Raw genomic sequence first — 13,286 nt, 5'->3', positions numbered from 1 at the left:
TATCATGTTGGGGAAGTAGGTACCTTAAGGTAATCCATATACAAATGACGACATAAATAACACCGCCACATGTACATTTCCAACACCGCATCTCTGAAAACAAAACACTTTTTTCAAACAAGATCAAGTTTCATGTGAATAATTCTCACTGTTTCAAAATGACTTTTTGAGCATCCATGAAAGTATAGGAAACACTAAATTAGCTATTCTGGGGATCACAAACCTGACAGGTAATGGAATGTTATCAGAGCCTCTCAGCATTGGAAGGGACATTATTATAAAGTCATCTAAAATTATTGGTTTCCAAGCTTCAATCACTTAAGTAGCCCTCTCACAATATTGTCTACCCCATACCCTTCTTTATTAGTCTTCTATTGGTGCTGTAACACATTACCATACACTTGATAGTATAACCAATGTACATCTATTATTTTTTAATTCTGTAGATCAAAATTTGGAAGAGAATCTCATAGGCTAAAATCAACATGTTGACAGAGTTTCAGTCCTTTCTAGAAGCTATAAGATACAGTATGTTTGCATTTTCCACCTTCCAGAGACCACCATGCTTGGCAGGCAGCCCCCTTCTTCCAACTTTAGAAACAACTGCATTGCATCTCTGTGATCCCTCTTCTGTCTTCACTTCTCTTTATGACTATAGACAAGAAAAGGCTTACAGTTTTAAGCACTCATGTGATTAGCCTGGTGCCACTCAGATAATCCAAAGTCATTTCCCATCTCAAGGTCCTTAACTTTAATCCCTTCTGCACGATTTCTTTTGCCATGTAAGTTGATACATTCACAGATTCTGTAGATTTTAAGTTGAAGATGAGGGTAATTTTTCTGCCTAATATAACTTTTAACATAAACTAATTAATGTTTTAATGACATTGACTTGCCTAGGTTTATTTTTAAAAGAAATGTATGTATCAAATCCATAAATGGTAAACTCAGATTAGGATACATTGAATGAAAGTAGAACAATGGTATCAGATCTAGTTAGCTTGATATTATTGCTTTCCAAAGTTCAGAACCTATTGCTCACATGGTTGAAAGGTAGGTTAGCATGTCTGTGTATATTATAATATCAATCTGAGGCTTTCCCCTAGGCAGTAAAGAAAAATTGAAACTATAATTGAAAAGGGAATTTAAATGTCTCATTAGGCAGGTCAGTGATTTTGAATGCTGTGTCCATGTCATCCTGAATATTATTTCATGACCCATTCACGGTTCATTTAACACCAGAAATATATATTCTCCATTCTTAGACAGTCAATACTTGTGGTTCAAGTTCTTGCTGGTGTAAGAGAACCCCTGATCAAATCCTGGACCCATGTCTATTCAGTCCTGTGCTTGGACGGTTTCTAGTAGTCAGGAGACCTCCAACTGACCATACCTCTCATTCAGCAAGTTGATTTTCATATATACAAGCACCTCACTTAGAGTACTTGCTATGAGGATAAATCATTCTTTTAGAATTTCTGCCCTTTTTTCCTAGTTCTGTACTCTCTAGCAATGCAGCACAAGTCAAATTACTCAGTTCAGTAAGACTGAAAAGAGCATTGAGTTTGAGCCAGGCTATCAGGATCGAGTTATAGCTCTGACACTAACTCATACAGTATTTTTGGATAAATTTCTATTTTAAATATCAGCTGAAGAATGGGGAGTAGTATAATAATATTGATGTCAAACACACAGAACTTTTGTAAAGATCAAATGTGCTAAAGCTGAAAAATCTCCTTGTAAGCCATATGTTTGGAAACTATATAATGAATGATTATTAAATTAGAACATTAGAATATTATCTTGTGAATGAAAAAGGGTGCTAACAACAACAGGCATAATCTGCGAATGTTCTAGCAATCAGGTGCACACTACACATAGGGGACTTCATTCTGTCATTAAAAATTTAATAACTCCTGTTTTACACGGAAACGCTTCTAAATTTGAAGTCAAGTGATCATATCACCTTGTTTGTTTCTAGGCCCTCTTCTTTCAAACATTTCACATATGATGTTTCTTGGACACCCTTTTTGGGGGGTCAGCCTCCCACAGGTGGGCTCTAGTTCTACAAGGGTTCTGTTCTGGAGCATCAGAAGCATGTGGAATGCTTGAATTCAGAGTGTTAGGTCCTGCCACTTACCACTCTGGATAGTTTTTTTTTTTTTTAATTTTTTTTTTTTATTCAAAACATTACAAAGATTTCAGAATCACATCGGTTACACATCCACATTTTTACATAATACCATAATAGTAACTGTTGTATTCTGCTACCTTTCCTATCCTCTACTGGATAGTTTTTTGATCTCCCTGCATTTCAGTGTTCTCCTCTGCCTCTCCTACTAGGTTGTACTTAAGACCAATGAGCCAATGTCTTCCTCTTAAGGCCTTAGATTCGCATGTGGCACATGTGAACACCAAAGTGATTGTTGGTAAATCAAATGAATGACATTACTAGAACTGACAATACTCCAGAGATCCAACTGTGTTTTATTTATTTATTTATTTTTTTGTGAGTGTCTACACTAGACACTGGCAATAAAGCACTAAATAATAAATGTACCACCTCTGACTTCAGGGAGCTTACCGGCCAGTGGGAAGAACAGGTGTTAGGCATGCAAATGCACAAAATAATGAGCTGCAGGTGTGAGTAGAGCTTGAAGGAGAAAAGCAAGATATAGTATAAGTGTTGCAGTGCATCTGTGGGCCAACATTTATTCAACCAATGTAGACTACGCTGGGACAATTATGTGTTCTCTGCTGGTGCCAACAGCGAATAACTACATACAAAAATTCATTAGTCCTAAGCAACTGTGCCACACTAAGAGCCACCTTGAGCTCATGATCATTAAAACTCTCAGGACCTTTGCATGCAATGCTGTCAAAATGGATCTTTCCCTGGGTAACTTTTCCATTGGTTTTTTTTTAACCAAATGGAGAATTTAAATTTATTGTTTTAATAAAGTTTAACTTGATGGCTTTGGCCTTTGTTCTGATGTGTCAAAATAATTTCTAATTTTGATTCTCTGTAATAACACATTAAGTATGCTTTTTAAATCAGGTCATTTGTCGTCTCTGAAATAGATACGCATCCTTTCTAGGTCTTATTGAAGGGATTTGTAAGACTTGTAGTTTCTAGAACTTTTCAGTTAAATTATTTTAATTTCAGTAGCATCATTTGAACCTCAAAGCAATACTTGTTTCTAAAAGAAAATGCATGAAGATGAAAAAGCTTATTTTTTTAAATTAAAATCTCTATTACATCTCTGAGATATTTATTTATTTACTCATTCATTCATATTTTATAGAATGTCATTGTATTTCTTTTCTGATTTGAGGAAAATCTACTCAAGAAATCAGGAACATATGGTATGCATGCTTTTGAAATTATAAATGGAACACATACCCATGTCATTAAATTTTCTTGCACAATGTAATATAAAAGTTTGTGTAATTGTTTTCTGTACACATTTTATTTAACAAACTCTTCAGTTGGAATGTTATGCTATTTTTCTTAAAATAAAGCTATTATTAAATAAAGCTACGATAAACAAATTTATTGATAAAACTCAAAATGCATCCCAAACTGGGGACTGTTACATCTTAGAAGTTTCCCTAACACTGTAACACAATGACTTCTAATGCAACTTCCTCAAGGAACCTTCTGTTTTACATCTGGTTTATAATTCAGCACGCTCCCTTCCCCATATACAGCAGCTCCTCATTGGGGTCCTCTGTCTTGTTTTCCCAGAGATCTCGTCACAATTACACACATTGTCTAATTATTTGCTTATGGTCTGGCTCCTCCTCACCAGAAAGCAAGCTCCATGGAGCAAGGATTTTTGTGTTCTTCCCTGCTGAATTGCCAACTCCTAGAATAGTATCTGGCACCAGGTAGTAAGTCCTCCACAAACACCTGCTAACAGAAGACTTGTTTCATGAGGATCCCCAAACTGCTGAAGCATCTCCTTCTACCCCTAACCCCAATTCTCTGCTGAGCACTTGCAGTGTTCCTTCTCTGCAGTGATGGTGATGTGCACTCATTTATTTCTCTCTTTGGCACAGATTGTTCCTCTTGTCCTCTCTGGGCCTCAAGAGGACATGAGGCTGTATTAAAGGTGGTCTGTACAGGATCCATATATTATTCCCATCATTTTAAGAATTATGTTGGTATCTTGTATTCATTATACCAATGAGGACAGGTGGGCTCAATGAGGTTGAATAATTTGCTGGGGGTCACCCAGTTAGTGATGAAATGTTCCTAATGAACCATGACACACTGCCTTTTATTAGCCAGCTGGATAACTCTGGGTAAGCCATTTGATCTCTTTGATTCTATTTCCTCATTTATGAAATTAAGGGGTTTGATCTGATTTCTGAATCTGACAATTATTTTGTGACAATTCTTACTTAGATATTTCTTAAAGATTATTAATTGTATTTTAACATAGGGACTTTCCTCTTTTTTACTAGTATCTCTTTTATACAAAGGATACATTTCTGCAGGACTCTTAGTCTTAGAATTCTTAAAACCACAGATAGAAATAACAGGTCACATACTGAATTTTACAATAATAAATTAAAGAGTAACAGTGTAAAATGCTGACAAAATAGTACCAAAAGTACAAAACAGACGGTTTCTAGGCATTCTATATGTTAGTTATTATTTTAATCATGACTTTATTCTATGAAAATAATACCAATTATTTCTGTAGGATAATGACAATCATTGCCCTGCATGTCTATGTGGTTCTAAACTCTTTAATGTGTTAATTATTCAATCTCTTGAAAAATGGCACACTGGTTGTCTGTTTTATATGAATAAATTCTGAAAGACCAAGTTAAATGAACATTCTTTGAGTTAATTTTCCGTTTTTGGATCCCTGGTGAAAATCAGCAATGGTTGGTCATAGAAAATTTGGGGATGGGCTGGGATTGTGGCTCAGTGGTAGAGCGCTTGCCTAGCATGTATGAGGAAATGGGTTCAATCCTCAGTACCACACACAAAAATAAATAAAATAAAGTTCTAAAAAAGTATCAAAAAAAAAAAAAGAAAAAACAAAACTTGGGGTTATTGTTATCTGTGCTGCAAACAAGAAGAGTTACCTATAAGACACAAAACCAAAACATGGCTTATCAACATAGCTCATGTAGTTGATAAATAATCTTTCAAATGCATTCAATGAGGGAAGAAAACTGGGCCCTGCCTTCAATGATCTTTCAGTCTTCACCCCTCAAATATCATTTCACTTTGTAGAATCATCATGGCAGTATTTATCTTGCTTTCACTGCTTTCCATGAGTGAATTGTGGTTTGTGAACCATGACTGTGATTCCAGAGCGTACATAGTTTTCATTCCCTGTAGAGAAGCCCATGTTTAGAAGTAGCAGCAAATTCAGATATGTATGATAAAACTTTTCCTGAAGTTTATTGCTGATGAATTGATGGATAGGTCATTAAGTAGTAACTCCAGTGGGAAAGTTTTAAAATGTTAAACTCATTACACTTCCTTAAAACAGTCTTATAACGATGGCTATATGGTCCTCAGTTGTTTGTTTTTCAGTTGGGGTATGAAAACTTTTGATGTACGATTGCCACAAGTCTAAATGCATGGAATTCACACAAATTTAATGTTTTCACTCTCAATACGTACAAATCCAAGCGTGGCAATTCTTTTAAAATATGCTTAAGTCAGCTAGCCATTTAATATCTTCAAGAATTGTTATTTTGAGGGCCAGGATTGTATCTCAGTGGTAAAATGCTTGCCTGGCATGAGTGAGGTGCTGTGTTTGATTCTTAGCACTGAATATAAATAAATGATTAAAATAAAGGTCCATCAACAACTAAAAAAATTTTAAAAGAATTGTTATTTTGAAACTATGTACATAATATATCTTGTTTTTTTTTATTTTTTAAGGATGTTTTATTTATATATTTTTAGAGAAGCAAAAAGTCTTACAAATTGGAATTAATTTGAAAGCCAGGTTAATGGCTGTCATTTGTATTACGGAGTTCTGATATAGTTTCCACTTTGACAAGCCAAACTTGGCAAAACTAAATATTGGCACAAACTGTCAGGTCAAAAAATGAACTCCTAATGTGACAACTGAAGTGAACTGCTACAAAATTGGGCTGTCAACAGAGAAGTTATGACTTTGTAATGTAAATACTGCTTAAAAATACAAGTTTCTCGGGCTCCCATATGTCAAGGCAGGATGTGATACGTCCTATGACCCTCCAACGTGTTTGCGTTCTCCTAAGTATGTAGCAGCTAGAAGACTCAGGCTGCCAACCTCAACAGGAAGAGATGGCTTAAATTTTGCTTCCAGATTTAACTGAGAATAATATGTCTCCCATGTTACTTATGGTGGTAATCTAATATTTTTATATCAATTAAAGCCCTTCTAAATGGAAATGACAAGATTCTACTCTACAATATGCTTTAAAAATCTAATTTCCATCATTGGGAAAACCCAAAGAACTTTCTTATAAAATTCTTAAGGGAAAGAACTAATTTTTTTCTTGGTTCCTTCTAGGTAAAAAGATAACTTCAGCAACATCTCTGGCATGGCATTGAACTAGGCAGTGGGGATCAATGCCTGCCAAATAGATGTATGTGACTTACCACCATGGGATGTTTCAGGAAATGTTCAGAAAGAGTAGTGGTAATTGACATCTGTTGGTCCAAAGTGGGCAGAAATGATAAAGTGCCAACATTTATGACATAACAAAGAGCACAACACATGAAATTGGAGGATAATTTATTTAAAAAAAAAACAACGAATTTTAAATCAAAGCCAATCACACTAACCACAAGTTTCACATTTGCTGCCATCATTGAACACCTATTATATATTAATATATAGTATGGATACACATACTTAGTATATGACATTTAATTGAATTACACAAATGCAGAAAGGATTGCCAGGGGAGAGAATCCTCAATCCAGGGAGTTGGCATTCATTAAAGTAATTTCTAAGAGAAAATGTTTTTGCATAATAAACAAAGCCAGAACAAATTGTGTATGACACCAGATGACAAAGGTTGTTTGGGGAGGAGTCCAGAGTTTCTTCATGAACTTTAGTCCCTGAAAACAAACGCATTAACTACATTCTCCCCTTCTATTTAGGGCACCAATTTTTAAAGTTGACAACCTCCTGCAGGGATGTTCCGAAAGACAGAGACATCTTGTCAGAATTATAAATGTCCTTGGTGGTTGAGGCAGACAGAGATGACTGTGTAGGACATTGCTGACAAGTCCTCAGGATTTGAAATGGTAACCATCGTTTTGGTAAGATTTTTTTTTAATTTTTATTTTTTGATGAGGGAAAATGTTTTAAAAACAGTGAAGTACTGAATTTTTAAATCCAGTTTCTTGTATCATGTGGGAAATGTTATACATGTAATTGAGCACATAGTAGGTGCTCATTATATATTTCACCTTATTCCACTCCCCAATCACTGCTGACAACTTGAGTGAAGGGTGAATTACTGACTCTAATGGCTCCCAGAAGGGGCATGTAGGGCTACTCAATCACAGGACGTCTTATCTATGATCTCCTCTTTTATTTCTAACATGAGTCATGCTCTTTCCATGGCTCAAAGTGTATTCATATAACAGACATAGAAACAGATGGATGTATAGTCACAACATATATGCATGTGTATGTATACTTATGTACATACACAAATATATATTGCATGTTATATATTATGCATAATTATCTGTATTGTTATATACACACTCACAAATATAAAGATTTGTGTAGACATGCGTGCGTGTGTGTGTGTGTGTGTGTGTGTGTGTATGGGTACATTTGTATTTTGCGTGTATATCTGCTGGCTCTTTCTTCTGAAAGCTGTTACCCTTTTTACCCAAACTGATACAGTTACTACCAATTCAAATTTAACAAATATAGGAAAATGTGAATCCTTATAGTTGTTAGGTCCCAGAGATATATCTATCTAAATTTTTAAGTGTGTTAATAGGTGTTACCAACCAACTAACATATCCAAAATGTCACACCTGCCTCCCCTCCACACCAGCCCAGCCCATGCAACACACTCCTGAAAAACAACTTTGTTCGTTCTCTGGAACTTTCCTTCTTAGTATGTCGTGTCACTACCCACCCAGTTGTTTACTTATGCTCCTTCCTAACTTAGGAATTTTCTCTGTCTTTCTTATGCCTAATCCATTACCAAGTTCATTTAGTCCTACCCTCAAAATATTTTCCCAATCCATTCACTTCTGTTCACCTTCACTTCTATATTATAATCCAAATACCAATATGTTCGACCTAAATTACTTCAAAAACTTTTCATTGACATTCCTGATTTTTATTTATTTTCCCCCATCCTGCCATCTATAATGGTTTTCTATAACACTTAGAGTAAAATAGAATTTACAAGGTCTCACATGTCAAACATATTCTGGCTCCTGATTTTGTCTCTGACCAATCTTACAACATCATTGCCTTCATTCATTACCCAGAGTTCATTAACCTTCTTTTTGTTCCTCTAACACGTAACATAAGTCCCTTCTATATGAGATTAGCATCTTCTGTTTCCTCTTCCCCAAGTGCTCAGCCTTTGACAGTAGGAGCTGACTCTTGTTCAACAGAGCTTGCTTCTAATAGCACCTCCTTGGTGACACCCGTCAATTCCCTCTTCTTTATTCACACACTGTATCACTTTCCTGTTTCTTTATAGACACTCAGAACTCCCTACAATCTTGTTGTTCATGCATGAGTTTTCTTTCTTGTGGTCTCCCTTTAGAAGGGAGCTCCAGGAGAGCATGGATTTTCTTGTCTTATTTGTCACACGAACTCAGCATGTCAAACGGTGCCTGGCGCGCGATGGAAGAGTGATCTGAAAAAACAATGGACAAGTCAGTGTCCTTTCCCAAGTATTTGAAGCTGAAACTAAGAAGAGAATCAGCTTTAATCTCTAAATGTCGACTTAGATATAAAAATCCCCATCTCTTTGTGTCCTTGCTTTATGTTCCTGGGCCAAAGCTATGAGAATTGAAGCCAACACATAGAAAAGGCAGAGAGAAGAGCTGAAGGTGATTTTGATGGTATTCAATTCTTTGGTTGTTTGAGACACAGGTGTATTCTTTCCCTTCTCATCACCTGGCTGTTAAATTTGTATATGAGAAATCCTAACAAAATGCCAATAAATTCCTGTTTTTCCCCCTTGCTTATGTTGGTGTGAATTTGATTTCTGAAACTTTCAATTAAATTTTTCCATACTACTTTGCTACTGTTGGTATCTTTGCCTTTTCTTCTCTTACTTTCTCATCAAACTCTAAGGTATGGCCATCATACATTTCTTTCATCTCTCTATATCTCTTTCTATTCTTTCTGTTTCTTTATCTTTTTTTCTCTCTTTCTCTTCATCTCCATTTCTGTTCCTGTCTCTTGAACCTTTACATATATATGGAGTCTATATGCCTGGGCTTCTTGCTCCTGATTTTCCTGTTAGAAAACTTTTATGACACCCTAGACTTAAGTTTTGTACTCTTTCTATGATCTGTCAAAGTGTTCTATAGTTATCTGTAATGTGGCATTAGCAATTGGCCTTATATCTTTCTATTTGTTGCTTTCACTCTTGTATTTTTTTATTCACTATATATTCTTGGTGCCTAGACACATTAGTCTATGGTGATTGAATGAACAAGTGGAGCTGTTTTTCAAAGCAGAGCTAAAGAGCAACAGAACAGAATCAGTGTTCATAATCTGATCTATATCTGAAGTTTTCTTATTGAAACTAATACTGATCTGAAGTTTTTTAAAATTCTATTTACCTTGTACTTAGACAAAATTTATAACTGCATTTTTCGGTACTATTCTTTCCTTTGAACTCTTTTACTTTTCTGCTCATGTTCTGCATTTGCACTTACAGGGTGGGCTTTATTTTTTTCAGAGATATTTTCTTCCAGAATGAGATTCTTAAAATTTCTACCTATTAGTGTCATTTGGTTAACCACTTTGTCAAATACTGGCAACATTCCAAGCCACTAGGCATCCTGTTTAAAAGAAGTTCTTGTGGACAATAAAAAAAAAAAATAAATGCACATCATCCTGATAATTTTCTGTTAATGTATTTCATAAGCTAACTTTAAAAAATTTTTAAAAATGGAATAGCTATATTATCCTCCAAAGTTCTTGTTTTCCATAGTCTTTATTGCCTACTGAAACAATTAAAGTACCTAGGTTTGAGTTCATTTAATAGTTGAAAACATAGAGTACTCTATTTATATCATATGAATTTGTTTCCAAGGCAAGAGAATGTTCCAGTTGCCTGTGACTGTTACCTGGTGCTGCACTCACACTCTGCAGTCTTTGTGAACTCGACTTGGTATAACAATTTTTCCCGCTTCAACTCCATGGATCTTGCAATGGCAATGACACTAAATGACATAACTTTGCTTGTTTTGCGGGCACATCCTGTATGAAATGTGTACAATTACCAAATGAATTTGAAACATTTCATGCACTCTACCAATGATTTTTTTTTTTTTAACAAAATTGGATTCTTAACAGCAGCATCAATGAAGAAAAGCAGAAAACTTTCACTATAAGGCTAGGAATTTCAAAAAAGACATCTCTATATCGAAACACGTTGTCAAAAGACGAGGATTTCATGAAACACTCTATCATGTAAGAATTGACCTGTGTCCCATGGGACTGTGATGGAGCAGATGGGCAGGGGTGCAGAGCGTTGAACTCCGGTTCTCAGTGTGTTAGGGAATGATGCAAACCATTATAGGTGGCAGTACTTATCAGAACCCGAGCCTGCTTGCTATTTTAATTCAGTTTGGGGCTTAGAGGGGTGATGGAATTATTTGTTTTAATTTTCCCTAATACTTCTGAACTCACATCAGTGGTCATGTTTGCTACATAATGTGAATGCTTTCTCAGATTCTGAAGGTAGAGTTAATAATTTAAAAAACAACCATTCAGTGTAATCAAATACATTCATGGTTTAGAAATGAGTTCTAGAAATTCAAATCAAAATTAACCCCAAAAATGATCAATAGAAGCTGTGTACTCTTCCATTTCATAATTAACCTAAAAAATGGGAAAGGCAAAATTATTATTGGATGGTGTAAGAATTGCAGATTATAGATTTTAATCAGTGCCATCTCAATTATAGTTCATGACTAATTACCAACAGATTGTCCATCAAAACTTTACTGAAGCAACAGATATTTGCCAGGAAGAATGCTTTTTTATCCCCCATAAATGAATGTGTCAAATGGTACTTTTGTAGGAAATTGTTCAGAAAAGCTTGTATAATATACGAGTATAATGTATATGAAGAACAATAGTAATGAAATTCCAGATTCTGGGTGCAAGAGGCATTTAGTAGGGAAGAAATAGAAAAGCTGTGTTTTTCTCTTTCTGGTCTCATAAAAGCCCAAAGAGAGAAAAAAAATTCCCTTTAGTACCCTATCACTCCATTGTAGGTATTCTCCTACCTCTTTAGCATCTTTCTCCCCAACATCTAACACTTTCTTGTTCTTCTGAGGCAAATTAAACTTCCCTTCAAGAACTCACATTGAAACTCCTCCATAAGGCAGATATTAGAGAAAAAAAAGTATTCTGATTAAACTAATTTGCAACAAGATGTGGATGATTGAAATCCAATAGGCAGATAGTAAGCTCATGGAAACACTATAATTTGTCTGGAATTGTGTTAGTTCTATGCTCTCACATTGCTACAAAAACTTATTTTCAGAGAAGGACACACTGGAGCTCAAAGTCTTTAAAGAACTTACTGAAACAGTACGGTCAGTAAATCACAGGGCCATGATTTAAGACAGTAAAATGTTCTAAAAAAATTTTCTTAGAAGGTATATATGGTGGTGCCTATTAACTAACTAATGAAGTTTCAGGTTCAGGCTTTGGGGAAAGGGAGGCACGGATAAAAATGTTAAAAAATATGGAGAAAGAAGTCAAGGAAGGTAGTTACGACTGGGTGTCCGTTCTGCTAGAACATCTTCTTTAAGTTAAGCTAATTTTGTATATTTTTTGTTTCCATTCTGTCATCCTCTATTTTCCAAAACAACTACACTTTATGGTGCATTAATCTAGAAGTTCCAAACTGCTTCTAGTTCTAACTTATTTTTTTGTTTTTCCATTGAAATCTCAGAAATTCTGACTGGTGAGCAGGTGACCTCTCATATTTCATGTCTCATTATCTCTTGGTGAAATTTTCATTTTTCATACTGAGGGTTTGGAAAGTCTTGTAGCCCGTGGGGAAAAAGAGACACTAATAGTGGGAACTGTGACATGCAGGGACAGTCACTGGAAATGTGGGGGGTAGGTGTGGGAGCAAGAGGGAAAGAGGATGAGGAAGAAAATTGAAAAATCCACAGCCAGTGTTAAGTTGGCTGTTTCAAAATTGTTTTTTTTTTTCCCCCTGAAGTCAAGCTTTGTCTTTCACCAGAGTGACTATATTTATTACATCAATGTTTGGTACCGCAGGTCCATGTTGTGGCCTGTAGAAAAGATATTTGTTGTTTAGCAAGAAAATCTGAAAAAAAATCTAGAAAATTGTTACTGGTAAAAAGTAATGTTTCTCAAAATGAATTGGCCTTAGAATCTAGGAATCTCTATACTGGACTTGATTATTATTTTCTGCTCTGTAATACCTCACCAGTTCTATCACACATAATGTGAAAAATAGTTACCTAACCATAAACGAGTAAAAAAAAGGATAAGCAAAGAACATCCTCCCATCTGAAGACGTTATATCTCTTAGTGGCATTTCAATTAAAACAAAAGCTACCCAGGGTAGTATGATAATGGTTACTGGTCTTTGTTTTAAATGCACAGATAAAGCACAAACCTATACTAAAGCAAAAGTATATTAAAATACTCTTTAAATAAAATGAATATATTCATCAACACTCAAACATCTCTACAGCCTGGAGCTAATTTCCATGAAACTTGGTTTTTAAAGTTCATAACTCACTTGATTCTCATTCAACTGCCAGAGGATTTCTGCATGATGCATATTGTTTTCAAGTTCTTATTAAAATAATTAAGTAAAAGAGATTGCAATGTCAGATGCTGACACAATTTACAATTGCTTGTTTACTTTTATTTTCCATTGCAAGAGGCATTTGAAAGCAATTTCCCATATTATCTTCCTCCTACTCCTCAAAATAGAAGCTAATACTGAATGTCAAACTCCCTTTCCTCCCTTGAGAACCGCAGAGTATATGAGCTCTCCTATAGGAATTCAGATACACCCTCTTGCCTGAGGACATATCATCT

Source organism: Callospermophilus lateralis, chromosome 17 (genome assembly GCF_048772815.1).
Source record: "Callospermophilus lateralis isolate mCalLat2 chromosome 17, mCalLat2.hap1, whole genome shotgun sequence".
Taxonomy (NCBI): domain Eukaryota; kingdom Metazoa; phylum Chordata; class Mammalia; order Rodentia; family Sciuridae; genus Callospermophilus; species Callospermophilus lateralis.
This window is presented reverse-complemented; position numbering follows the sequence as displayed.